The sequence below is a fragment of the Sciurus vulgaris genome (assembly GCF_902686455.1).
Source record: "Sciurus vulgaris genome assembly, chromosome: 2".
Taxonomy (NCBI): Eukaryota; Metazoa; Chordata; class Mammalia; order Rodentia; family Sciuridae; genus Sciurus; species Sciurus vulgaris.
This window is the reverse complement of record NC_136462.1, coordinates 50410954-50423822: the sequence shown is the minus strand read 5'-3', so window position 1 is coordinate 50423822 and position 12869 is coordinate 50410954. Positions and strand designations below refer to the sequence as shown.

At 40.6% G+C, this 12869-nt stretch overlaps 1 protein-coding gene across 2 annotated transcripts in view; it reads left to right on the top strand.

Annotated features, from left to right (window-relative positions):
• GNG2 (G protein subunit gamma 2) overlaps nt 1-12869 on the top strand; it is a 107278-nt gene that overhangs the window by 77465 nt on the left and 16944 nt on the right. The window lies entirely within an intron of this gene.

Sequence of the window (12869 nt, the reverse complement as noted above, 5' to 3'; positions counted from 1 at the left end):
TTTCCAAAAGTAGCTATATGTGTCATTTATAAGAAAAAAAAAAAAAAAAAGAAGTATTTAAAAAGGACCTGGGGGGAAATGTGCTTTCCACTCTCCCTAAGACTAAACTTTTAAAAAGGAGGCAGGGCCTTTGATACTGCATTTTCAGGGACTGTGACCTCACACTGGGCCTCCATCTCAGAAGAGAAACTCATAGCATCAGACTGATGTCTATGCTCTCAGAGTATTTGTGTAATTTCATAACTGGGAAAAAACTATCAGAGTTTCTGTGTTGCTAAAACCCAGCCCAAATTGTACTGAAGCACTGTCCCTTTCCTAGAAGTAGCTAGTAAATGATAAGAGGGAAGATGGTCTTGGACTTACGTTTTGCTCCAAGAATGTAGAGGTACTCAAAGATTAGATGAGATCAAATGAGAGTCTGGGAGGTGTCCTTTTGGGGAATATGGTACTTAGTGTTTTTGCTACCAAAAGAGTCATTGTAAGCATTCTGCATCCAGGAACATCTGTTTGGTTGGGGTAAGGCAGGAGGTATGGAAGATGCTCAGCTCATCCTCAGAAGTGGCACAGGCAACTAATATGTAGAAGGCTGGGTGCAAGAGATGCTATAGAGGACTTTCATTCATTTGACAAGTATTTATTGAGCTTCTACTATGAACACAACACAATCACTGTTCTTACAGTTTTATTTGGTAGAGGAGACTGATGATAACTAAATTCATTTGGTATCATAATGCATTGAAGAATAATATGACACATTAAAGAAAATAATTACAGTGATGTGCCTAGAAATGACAAGAGCTAGATGGTGTACTTTAGAGAGGGATCAGCAGGGAACTTTACATTTGAACCTGGGCTAAAGGGAGAAAGTAGCTGCCAGGGACAGTACCATACAGGAACAATGTAGCATTGCAGGCAGGGAAGAAGGCATGTGCAAAGCCCTTGGGTGAGACCTCTCTCAGCTTGTTTAACTAGTGAACACAGACAAATTTACAACTGTTTTGGAGAGATTAAACAGCAGAACTTATAAATATCTATTGGACGAATGACTGGTCAAAATAATGATTATTAATAACATAATCAGTGTACAATTGAAAGAAAGGGAGGAAGGAAGGAAGGAAGGAAGGAAGGGAGGGAGGGAGGGAGGGAGGGAGGGAAGACAACCCAAGCAATGGCTTAGGTTACCCTTGCCCAGGCTTGTGGGCTGGTGTGGGCTCCAGGAGCTGAGGAGGTTGCTGTGATCACTAGGAGAGGCTTCTTAGAGGAAAAGAGGTTGGCACTGGGCTGAATGACAGCATGAGTGACAGGGTGAAAGAAAAACATCAAAATCAGAGCCACCATGGGCATGAGCTGCATTGGGGGAACAGAGAAGGGGCTGGTTTGGCTGAAGATCAAGACTGGTGGCAGGCAGGGCTGGTCTTGAGCAAAGTGCTAATACGTGCTCTGCCTGGGGGTTTGCATACAGGATATAGGGCCCAGGAGACAGAGGTAGCAATCAATTAAGCAAGCCTGTGGTGCTAGGCCTGCAGGTTTATTCTGTGACTACGGGAAACCTGTGCAAACACCACCTATGTGGATGTGGGCTTTTCCCTGCCAAAGATAGTGCTGAGGGAAAAACGCCTTCCTGGAATCATTGAGGAAGCCCAGGACACTCTCACATCACTGGTTTCCTTAAAAGCCCAGAGGAACAAGTGCAATCTTCTGGGTCACACACCTTAAGTGAGCACTCAATAAATCCTTGCTAACTGACTTTAAATCACAATCGATTTACAAATAATCGCCAACTTGTTAATAAGTCATCATGAAAATTAGAAATTTCAAATTTGGATGTAAGGATTTACTTATCGTCTCCCCCAAAACAGACTGCCCCCGTTTGGATTGTTTGTTAAGTTCTTGTTTATTATTTAAGTTCTTCCTTAATAGAGTCAGTTAGTTGTGCCGATAGATTTCCCTGCTTTGTCTTTCTTATGCAATGATTCCTTTTCCACGTTATTCTTGCGGGGAATAAAGGCTGTGTATGTAATATTTTTAGGTCACAGTGCTTAGGAGTTGCTCAGTAAACAGTGGTGGTCATTCTCTTCTGTTCCTCCCTGCTCCTTGTATGGCACTCTGTTGTTTACAATGTGTCGCAAACATTAGGTACATGTGTGCAAGTCCCACCTATGGCTAAGCAGCCGAGGCCCAGAAGGAGTAAGTGATTTTTTCCAAACAGCTGGAAATGTGGATGAATCCCACTCTTTCGTCTCCTAGTGCAGTTTTTTCTACTGATGCACAAGCTGACATTGTACATCACTGGGAATATCCAGACAAGACAATGATGAAGCACAAACCTGAATGGAAGAGGCCCTGTTCATATTTGGAGAGCCTAGTTGGAGAGCTCAGCATCTCTTTGTTCACCAGCAGACTTCCTAGGATATTATTTTGTAAACCAGCAGGACCATTGGAGCAGTGGCAAGAAAGCTCAGTCAGGGACATCTCTTGAACTCCAGGAATTGCTTCAGGTTTGAGATTTTCTAAGGATTTAAGATTGAAGCAGTGGTTTCTTATAAAGAAATTAATTAACCAATAGATAATTCCCTACAAGGAAGCAGAAGGCCACTGCCTGTCAGTCCCCCTTGCCTGCTGTTACATAGTATTAGACATCAGTAGGTTAACAGAGCCATTTCTATGGAAACTAGCTCATTATTTCCTTTTTGTTGGAACCCTACTGTTCTTGGTCTGAGCTTTCATATTATTAAAAAAAAAAAAAAAAAAAAAAAAAAACATATACCCGACAAAATACTAATCTTTTTTTTCCTTGGAGTGAACAAAGTGCACCTACCATCCAAGAAAGCCAGCTCCCATTTACGGATATAAGCCGTTTCCTTATCCAAGTCTCAGATTTAAAACTAAAAGCATATGTGTCCTTTAAAAATTGCAACACAGCCTATTCATTTGTTTCATTTTATAAAATCCATGAAATCCATGACTTTGAAGTCAACAGTTTTCAAGGACTATGGGTTTTTTTTTTTTTTTTTTTTTTTTTGGTCAAGGTCATTAGAAGCAGCTAAACAATGACCTCCTTTCCGAGAGGAAGGCTGAATCTTGTAGAGGTTAATGTTTTGAAAAGCAGGAGTTTACTGGAAAGCTCAGAGCTGTCATTTCAAATACTGTTTCTGGCAGCAGAGTGAGGCGGACACTGCAGGCCTTACTCTCCACCTGCACAGCATAGATGCTCCCGTGCGGATTTGAAGGGAGTCAGATTGGATTTGGTCTTTTTCTCTGTTGGTAAGTGGCAACTTCCCAGCAAAACCTCATGGAAATAGTAGAGTGTGTTTTCAGTGGATATGTCACTCCCTTGATTCAGTTTCTTACCTCTTGGCCCAACAGCAGGCTTGACTGTTAGGACTTTGTGATTGTCCTCATTCACATTAGCTCTCCCTGCAGCTACACAGACCCACAGACCGGAAGAAATGGCAATTATGTTTGTGAAAATAGTTAAACGTATACCATAGGCCCCAGATTAGGATCAGTCTGGTGCCTCTGAAAATGTGAATTGAGAGAGACTGAAAGAAGATCTTTCCCTGGAGAGATGGCTTCAGAAACTCCCTCTCCCTAATGTGCTCACTTAATCTGAGCCTCAGTCTCCTCCAAGAGGCAGATAGCACTCACCTCCCAGGTTGTCATGAGGATTAAATGGGATAACACTTGGAAGCACTTGGCCCAGTTCCCAGGACATGACCAGCTCTCAGTTCTATAAGCTAATACTCGCACGAGTTCCTGGTCCTCTGGTGAAAGAACAGAGCTTTCAGCTTGCAAATGAATTCCCGGAAATAAGAAGCACTAAATGATGGAGAGGGGAGAGAGGGAGGTGGAAGCTCTTGGAAGGCTCCTTTTATTTTGCTTTGCTGACAAATCCATCCTTCTCCTTAGCCAGCACTGTGATGTCCCGCCCTCTGCATTCTGCTTCTCCTGTGAATTCCCAGAAGCTTCCAGGGGTGACTGTCTTCCTGTGCTGCCCCTCTTTTCTCCCCGCCACCCTCTCTCCTGCAAACATAAGGCAGTGCTCAGTGGAGTCCAGGATCATCCCTCATCCTCTCTCTCCGAGCTCCACCTTTCTGCTGCTGTGAACCCCCTACACCTGCCCCACCCGGGCTATTCTCATCTCCTTTTTCATTCTCCATCTCATTCTTCCACATTTCTGCTCAAAAATGAGCAAAGGCAAATGAGGAAACTTTGTGACACCCAACAGACTCCTTTTTTGAGTCATTGTACACAAATGGGGTACAACTTTTCATTTCTCTGGTTGTACACAATGGACAGTCACACCATTCACGTGATCACACATGTCCACAGGGTAATGATGTTTGTCTCATACCATTATCTTTCCTTTCCCCCCACCTCTCAATTCCTTCTACACAATCCAACATTCCTCCATTCTTCCCTTATCTTCTCCCACCCTGTTGTGTATCATCACTCACTTATCAGAGAAAACGTTAGGCCTTTGGTTTTTTGGGATTGGTTTATCTCACTTAGCATGATGTTCTCCAACTCCATCCATTTACCTGCAAATGCCATAATTTTATTCTTCTTTATGGCTGAATAATATTCTATCCAACAGATCTTTAGGATGCACCCAGTTGTCAAAAGATATGATTGGGAGCTGGGCACAATGGCACACTCTTGTAATCCCAGCGGCTCTGGAGGCTGAGGCAGAAGGATCGCAATTTCAAGGCCAACCTCGGCAACTTAGTGAGCCCCTAGGCAACTCAGCAAGACCCTGACTCTAAATAAAATATAAAAAAGGGCTGGGGAAGTGGCTCAGTTGTTAAGCACTCCTGGGTTCAATCCCCAGTACAATATATATGTATATATATGTAAACATATATGTATGTATATGTATATACATCTATTGAGTGAGTGAGTGTGGAGGTGCATTCTAAAGTGACTACTCTGGGCTTGAGAGTGTTGCTGGAGCAGCAGTGGGCTCACAATAAATCTCTTATATATTTAAACTCTTTGTAGTTGCTGAGGAACCAAAAGAAATTAGTGTTTTCCGATTAGCAGAGATCAATGTGCTATTTTGGAATTTGGGGATCACAATGACTAATGGTAGTAGAAGGAGATGCCTGACAAAAAGCTACCTGAAATCTGGCAGGATGATACTTTACCATTTTTCTTTGATTCACACTGTAGCCACTGTTTATAAATTCACTAATGTTCAGATTATGAAAGCTTTTCAAAGGGTTGGAAATTAACTTAGTACATGTAAGCTAATATTAGCATACATACTAATCTACATATGTGTGTGCATATATTTAATACAACCAATTTGATAATGTGCATATACATCATTTAGCATATATATATATATACTCTTATTTATTAGCATACACATTATCAATTTGATGTAGTGTAATCAGTTGCTGCTGAATAAATCAGAGTGTAGATTTAAAAAAAAAAAGTGAGTAACAAAAATATCCAAACTTGGATCATGGTATGAGCAGTTAGAAAAAGGCATATATCCAAATGACTAATTGTGGAAGCTCTGAAGAAATTCTAAATTGGGATACTTTGAAATTAGACCTCTAATTCCAAGGCAACTAACAACCAAAAACCAATGATGTGTCTAACTGACAAATGAGAATAATAAAGACATTATCAAGTGACTGGGAGGCTAATTTATATCCCGGATCTAGAAATTGTTTGTTTTATTGCTAGTGTGATACATGTAAATACACAAAACAAATAAATCAAAACCTCTCAGCACCTACTGCAAATACCAAAACAGTGCTGGAAGCACACAGTTTTAATTAAAATTAAAGGTCTGGGTGCTTTGAAAAACATCATTAAAGGATGAAAAGAATGGAATCTTCCACAATTAACCTACACTCTCTAAGGCAAAGATTCCATTATCAAAACGTTTATTTATCTCTGTGCAGCAGAAATAAGGGGTTGTGTGTCTCTTGTAAAGCCTAAATGACAGGAAAATGTATGGTTTCTTAACAAAAAAGTTCCTCCTGGAAGAAATTAAAACACTGAATTTATTTTTAGAAAATCTCATTGAATGGTTGTTATTCCACAACAGGCCTATTTCTCATGTTCCTTGTGTGGGATGGGAGATTCATAAAAAAGAATAAAATGCCTTCTGTATTTTGGAATTCAGGTGGGATAATTAGGACATTCTTGAATAATTCTACCAATCTCTCAACATACAATTGTGCTAGAGATTTTCATTATTTGTATACTTGCTTTCTGGCCAGTATAATGCAATATAATCTCATTCTACCAGTACATTACACAAAGGAGACTCTGCTCTATTTTAAGTGAACAGGGACCAAATACCTATAAAGCATAATGAGAATTATGAGCACTTAGCAGTATTCATCACTGGAAAAGTAACAGGGATTATAAGACCAAAGCCAGTTAGTTGAAACTTTCTGCAGGTAGTGCTTTCTTTGAGCAGCTTTTTCATGCATGCCTTTGGGGCTACTTTATGGGTATCTTTTCTATTTCTCATTATGGGTACCATGTGCCTTTAGAACAACAGGATGCATTGTTGCCTGGCATGCTGTAGGGCTTTGGAGTCTCCACCTCTGCACACGAAATGCCAGTAGCACCCACGGTTACTATCAAAACCAAAACCGCCCTCACATTTTCCAAAGCTCTCCTAAGAAGTCCTACCTCCACTGGTTGGGTATCCCTGCCAGTGTGTCAAGTGCGGGGCATGGAGAAAAGATTGAATCCCATTTGGAATTGCCAGAGGGTAGATGATTAGAATTTTTAAGAGACTTTGGCTATAGAGTTTTGGAAGGATAAACTTTCAGCACTGGAGTTCTCTGATACGAATACAGAGAATGGAACAAAGCACAGTCCATGCTGAACCTTGGTCACAACTGATGGTCTAGTACTTGGCAGCTACTACCCACTGCTAGCCTCAGGATGGCTTACGAGGCCAAAGAAAGTCTTGCTTGTACTATCCAAACTTTAGTGTTCACCCCAGCTGATACCCATATATGTTCTGAATTCTATGAAATCTCGCTTCTCCAAAAGACCCAGAATCTGGCTCTGTTTTCTTCTGCTGCTCTTAGAGAGATAGAGACCACCGCTGGGCCCCTCTCTGGAGCAATCCTTTCAGGGCCAGGCTAGGCTCTGACAAACTTCAATTCATCATAGTCATTGTGTCACCAAAGGCTAGGCTAATGGGATAACAGAGGCAGTGTAGAGAAATGAATCACCTGTTTTTTTAACTGAAAGCATTTTTATCATTTTAAAAGGCATACGTGTTCTGAAGCTTTGTTTAAATGAGCTTTTCAGAAAAGTTTTACTTTTTCTTTTAGAACTATTTCAATGATTAGTGTATTCAAATCATTTCCTTTCCTCTCAAATAAGATCTGCCCTAAAATGGGTTACATGTAAAATGAAACAGGAACATTGGCAAAGAATCTCTGTCTGTGCTTTCCTGTTGAAACTGTCAATGGTGGAACTCATGGTTAGCATGTTCTATCCCCAGCACCACCCCCTCATACGCACAGAAGGATCAGGGCCCAAACATTAGAGCTTCAGCTACAAATCTCCTAGAAGAAAATCAGAACGAATGCTTCACGTCATCAGATTTGGCAAAGATTTCTCCTATATGACACCAAAGACACAGGAAGCAACAGCAAATAGACAAATCAGAATTCCCAAACATTTAGAACTGCTGTGCATCAGAAGACAGTATCAACAGTGCAAAGGCAGCCCACATGATTGGAGAAAATGTCTACAAACCATTTTCTTATAAGAGGTTAACAACTGGGGTATATAAGCTCCTACACCTCAAGAACAGCAGCAATGAATGAGTGTGCCTTTCTCCCCATATCCTCACCAACACTTATTATTGCATGTATTCTTGATAAGTGCCATTCTGACTAGAGTGAGATGAATTCTCAATGTATTTTTAATTTGCATTTCTCTAATTGCTAGTGATGTTGAACATTTTTTCATGTATTCGTTGACTAATCATATTTCTTTGGTAAAGTGTCTGCTCAGTTCCTTGCCCACTATTGATTGGGTTATTTGTTTGGGGGTGTTAAGTTTTTTGAGTTCTTTATGTATCCTGGAGACTAATGCTCTATCTGAGGTGCAGTTGGCAAAGTTTTCTCCCATTCTGCAGGTTCTCTCTTCATGCTCTTGATTGTTTCCTTGCTGAAAAGAAGCTTTATAGTTTATTACCATCCCATTTATTGATTCTTGACTTTACTTCTTGCGCTTTAGGAGTCTTGTTGAAGAAGTCAGTTTCTAAACCAACATGACGGAGAGTTGGGCTTACATTTTCTTCTTGTAGGCACAGGATCTCTGGTCTAATGCCTAGGTTCCTGATCCACTTTGAGTTGAGTTTTGTGCAGGGTGAGATATAGGGATTCAATTTTATTCTACTACATATGGATTTCCAATTTGCCCAGCACCATTTGTTGAAGAGGCTATCTTTTCTCCAGTGTATGTTTATGGCACCTTTGTCTAGTATGAGATAACTGTATTTTTGTGGATTTGTCTCTGTGTCTTCTAGTCTGTTCCATTGGTTTTCACATCTGTTTTGGTGCCAACACCATACCATTTTTGTTTTCATAGCCCTGTAGTATAATTTTTTTGTTTGTTTCTTTGGTTTTGTGGTACTGGGTATTGAACCCAGGACCTTGTGCTTGCAAGCAAAGCACTCTACCAGCCCTGTAATATATTTAAGGTCTGGTATTTTGATGCCTCCTGCTTCACTTTTCTCACTAAGGATTGCTTTGGCTATTCTAGGCCTCTTATTTTTCCAAATGAATTTCTTTTTGACTACTTTTGGTATATATACACTAGGGAATATTACTCAGCCATAAAGAAGAATGAAGTAATAGCAAATGTTGGTAAATGGATGAAACTGGAGAATATTACACTAAGTGAAATAAGCCAATCACAAAAAACTAAAGGTCGAATGTTCTCTCTGATATGTGGATGTTAATGTACAGTAAGGGAAAGAGCAGGGGAATAAAAGTTCATTGGATTTGACAAAGAGGAGTGCAGGGAAGGGAGAAGGGATAGGAATAGGAAAGATAGTGGAACAAATCAGTCATAAATTTCCTATGTTCATATATGAATACACAACCAGTGAAACTCCACATCATGTACAACCACAGGAATGGGATCCTAATTAGAATAAGTTATACTCCAAATAAGTATAATATGTCAAAATATACTCTATTGTCATGTATATCTAAAAAGGAAAAAAACAGCAATAAAAACCCAGTTCAAAATGGAAAATTAGTTGGGTGTGGTGGTACACGCATGTAATCCCAGCATCTTTGAAGGCTGAGACTGGAGGAGCACAGATTTGAAGTCAGCCTCGGCAACTTAGTGAGACCCGAAGCAACTTAGTGAGATCCTGTCCCAAAATAAAATATAAAACCAGCTGGGATGTGGCTCAGGAGTTAAGTACCCTGGTACCAATAAATAAATAAATAAATAAAATAACAAGAAAAGAAAATGAACTTGAATAGACATTTCACCAAAATGATGTATGAGTGACCAATAAGCATGTGAAAAAAATGTTCAACATCACCAATCATTAGGGAAGTGCAAATCCAAACGACAGTGAGAGAACACATCATGCCCACTAGGATGACAAACAAAGAAAACAAAACAAACAATCAAAATGCCAGAAAATAGCAAGTGTTGGAAGGATGGGGAAAAATTAGAACCCACAGCAGAAAATAGTATGGTGATTCCTGAAAACAAATTAAAAAGAGGTAACCATATTAGCCACCAATTTCACTTTTGGATACATACACAAAAGAATTGAAAGCCAGATATTAATGAGATCTTTGTACACCCTAGAAGCATTTTCTAGTACCTAAAATGTGGAAGCAACAAAAGTATCCATCAATAGATTGACGGATAAAATACGTGATCTATACAAAAAATGGAATATTATTCAACCTTAAAAAGAAAGAATATTCTGATATATGTTACCATACTGCTGAACCTTGAAGATACTATGCTAAATTAAATAAGCCAGTCACAAAAAGACAAATAATGTGTGATTCTTCTTACATGAAGTAACTAAAGCAGTCAGAATCAGACACGGACTGTGGAATGGTGGTTGTCAAAGGCTGGGAGGAGGGGAGAATGGAAAAATATTGTTTAATCAAGTTTCAGTTTTGCAAGATAAAAAGAGTTCTGGAGTTGGATACTGGTTGTACAACAATTTAAATGTCCTGAATACCAATGAACTATATACTTGGAAATTATGATCATAATTTATTTGCTCTGTATTTACACAGTAAAAAATGGGGGAAAAAATTAGTAATGTAGAGAATCAGTAATGTAGAGGAAGGAGGGAGGGAGGGAGAGAGTAAGAGAAAGAAATAGTGTGTGTTTGGGGTGCATTGCCCAAATACCTCAAACTTAGAAGACAGGCTAACTTGTTCTTATCACAGCTAGGTATGGAAATGGCCTCCTTTTCTCACATTGTATTTGCTTTTTTAAGTTTTGGTTTTTTTTTTTTTTTTTTTTTTGGCTTTTTGTTGTTTTGCAGTACTTCGTTCTACAGGGTTCGAATAAGTCCATACAAGCTAGAAATAGAGGCACATCACATGGTGTTTCAGGAAATAGCTGGAGAACATGGCTGCGTATATGTTGTCTTTCATAACATTCACAAAGGCACTTGCTTTTAGGACATGGTGGGTTTAACATTTTATGACCTTCAGATTCTGCCTAAGTCACAACGCGAGTGAAGAGCTTCCAAGGAAATGAACTTCAGAAAAAGATGACCTGGTTCTTTAAAGATCTGGCAACAGGGCTGGGGAGATAGCTCAGCTGGTAGAGTGCTGGCCCTGCAAGCACAAGGCCCTGGATTCAGTCCCCACAAGGGTCCCAGCACCACTCCGGCAACATAGTATTCTGAGTATGAGTGTTGCAATGCACAGTTGGGGTGGGGTCCTATTGAGGACCCACTCCTGGATAGATCAGGATCAATCAAAACCACCAACTACTAGTATTCAGTGATGTTCCATGTAGAGTAAAAAGAGAAAGCATTAAAAACATGGAAGGGAATTCAGTGAATGTGTAGACATCCATTCCATATTACGAGTAGTTGGAAAGATAAAGGTAGAGACTGGATCACAAAAAGAAAAACGATTGGCGTGGGGATAGTGAAGCCCCCAAACGTCGGTGTGAGAGAAGGGAGCTGGACCCGCTCCCGCCCCCTCCGCCCATCCCAGCGCCCACAGCGTTTCCTTTCCTTCAGCCCTGCTCCTACATCTGTGGATCCCACCCTCTGTTTTCAGCCTGAAGCTCCTCTTTTGACCTTCCAGTCGGTGAAGATCCCCCACCATGTGACTCTAAGCCTAAGTAGATCCAGGGTCCTTGCTACTTGATCCTTACTCCTCACCAAGCGCCATAGTTATTTTTTTTAAGAAACTAAGTACTTCTTTAGAACGCTGGTCTAGAACTCTAGTGCTTCCCGTCTTCAGGAGGGGGATTTTTTTCATTGCTTTTGTGGAAATGCAGCTGGATGTGAAGAGGGGGGAATGTGCTAAGTGATTCCAGAGTTGGCACAGGACTTTGTCTGGGTCATATGGTAAAACAAGAACATTCAGGATGTATCTGCCTAAAACTGGAAACCCTAAGCCTGTGTTTAACTTTTAAGTCTATTTAGGTTTTAAATGTGTTCCCTCCAGCATTTTTAAACACCTGCCCCTTCCCTCTTCTTTCCCCACCTCAACTCCCCTGCTCCCTACTTCCCTTCCCTGCTCCTGCTCAGGTCTCCTTTCATGGCAGGCAGAATACCACCCCGCTCCAGAGTTGGTCATGCCCCAGTTCCTGGAACCTGTAAATACATTGTGTTACCTGGAAAAGGGGAATTCAGTCTGCAGATGGAATTAAGGTTGCTAATCAGCTAACCTTTAAGAGAGACATTATCTCGGATTATCTGAGTGGGCACAATGTCATTATAAGTGCTCTTAAAAGTGGAAAAGGAACAGAAGAGGAGTCAGGGGGAGATGTGAATTCAGTGAAGTGATGTAATGTGAGAACTCAACTCACTTTTGCCAGGTTTGAAGACGCTTGGGAGAGGAAGGGGCCATGAGCCAAGGAATGCTGGCAACCTCTGGAAGCTAGAGAAAGATAAGAAGCAAATTCTCCCTTAAGAAATGAATCCACCCCCAGAAGGAGCACAGCCTTGCTTGTTCACACCTGGATTTTAGCCTCAGGGCACCCGTTTCAGAGTTCTGATCTCTATCCTTTAAGCCACTGAAAGTGTAATAGTATGTTGCAGCAGCAGTACAACTAATACACTCTCTCCGCCTCAGTCGTCTCAGAACACCCACAGTTTTTCCCAGGCATTAGGACATCAACTTTCCTAGATACACTAATGGAAATAATGGGGCATTTAATCAGTTAATAGCATATCTGTTGGCTAGTGACAGAAGATCTCTTTCTAATGGTGGTGTATGCAAGATAGGCACTTATTTCTCTCTTGTGTCAAAGCTGGCCAATGCACAGCTGGCATGGTGTCTCCACATAGTCATTAGAGACTCAGATCCTTTCTGCTTATCCTAGGGTGCTCAAGATGGTCAGCAGCTGAAGGCAGAAGACACAGGGATAAACTCCTTCCTTCAAGGACACTTCTTTTTTATTTTTTTATATAGTTGTAGACAGACACAATACCTTTATTTTATTTATTATGTGCTGCTAAGGATCAAACCCAGGGCCTCACATGTGCTAGGCAAGTGCTGCACCACTGAGCTCAACCCCAGTCCCTTCAAAGACTCTTCTGCTTTTATCACATGACCAAAATTTTATCAGATAACATCTACTTGCAAGAGAGGCTGGAGAACGTCTTCCAGCAAATTATACCCTGCTAAGACTCAGGG